Source organism: Poecilia latipinna, unplaced genomic scaffold, assembly GCF_001443285.1.
Source record: "Poecilia latipinna isolate Pla-1442-1.1 unplaced genomic scaffold, P_latipinna-1.0 Scaffold1003, whole genome shotgun sequence".
In the NCBI taxonomy this organism is placed as follows: domain Eukaryota; kingdom Metazoa; phylum Chordata; class Actinopteri; order Cyprinodontiformes; family Poeciliidae; genus Poecilia; species Poecilia latipinna.
The window spans coordinates 106,658-107,996 of NW_015113619.1; the positions used below are offsets into that span (position 1 = coordinate 106,658).

Here is a 1,339-nt window from a genome sequence, read left to right on the forward strand (position 1 = left end):
GAAACTGATTAAAAGTCTTGCAATTTTGTCATATGTTTGATATACGTTGTGATATCAAAGCATATCAAGTTACTGACCAACTCTCCATGCCTCTGTTTTGGTTTAGAAATTCTGAGAAGAAGCGATAGACTGATGTAAAATAGGTACTATGGACCTGATGGAAAACCAACCATCTCATATAAAGAGACCAGGATCAGGTAAACTAAATCAACAGAAGTATTAAATTCAAGACCTGGCAAAAATATTTCTTCCCCTTTGAACTTTCTACTTCTTTTCATGTAACAACCACAAACATCTGTGTACTGTTTAGCAATTTAGCAAGAAAGAGAGTGGGAAGAAAAACAACAACCATGACGAATTATGAGGATTAAGTTGTTAATATGCTGCTCCAGCCAGATAACTACTTCAAATATGTAAGCTAAGCTCCACCGTTGGCCTCTATGTTTACTTCCGCAAACACTGAGCACTTCTTCTTTTTATGGCGGCTGGAAGAACACTTTGAACGCTGACGCTATTGCGCCCTCTACTGCGCATGCAGGACATTTTCAGGTCAACTGCCTTCCGATGTCACTTAAGGTGTTTTCGCACTGCAGGGAAAGGTACGGAACGGAACGGTTCCAGCCCTGTTGTGTTCGCATTACACTGAGGGCGCCATCGAAGCGGTACCGGACGTCATTATTTTTAAAACTAAACAATGGTTTCGATGTAGCGGCCGACTGTACTCGTTCATTAGACCAGGTGATTGCACTATATTGAGTCGAATCCATTGCTAGTTAAAACTAATAATAAAAATATTGAAAAGAGCACTCTTTACAAAATAAAATACAGTTTAGTGAGAGCCAGCTGTCAACGGAAAATCAACGTCTGACTCCATAACAACCAGCGGCCAATCAGCTGCTGGTTCTAAGCAAAACCGCTTGGCCAGCACGATTGGAACCACAGCTCTTGTGGTTCCATGGGGCCGGGTGGAACCGATCGCAAGTTGTAATGCGAACACGCTCGGAACCGTTCCGCTCCGTACCGTTCCGTGCAGTGCGAAAGCGCCTTTAGTTAGGAATCAGAGTTAGGAATAGACACAGTAGAGAAATTCAAGTGATCAGTGTCTATAAAAAGTATTTATCCCCTTGAATGTTGAAATAAATAATATATTACAAAATTTGGCTTGTGTGACAAAATAAAAAAAATTACAAAAAAAACCTTTAATGTTGGCTGGACCTTCTTTGAATTAGGTCAGTCACTTTTAAAGGGCGTGAATATTTATGCAGCCATTTATTTTAGGTCAAATATTTTTTGATTATTATTTTTAAATAGGTTAGTTTTCACATTGACATTATAAGAT

General features: G+C 39.4%; 1 protein-coding gene across 1 annotated transcript in view; it reads left to right on the plus strand.

Annotated features, from left to right (window-relative positions):
- Positions 1-112: 112 nt before the first annotated feature.
- LOC106958640 (SUN domain-containing protein 3-like) overlaps positions 113-1,339 on the plus strand; it is a 9,520-nt gene continuing 8,293 nt past the window's right edge. The window contains exon 1 of the mRNA XM_015050632.1: positions 113-197. The gene's annotated coding sequence lies outside the window, so the exon portion shown is untranslated. The remainder of the gene's footprint in view (positions 198-1,339) is intronic.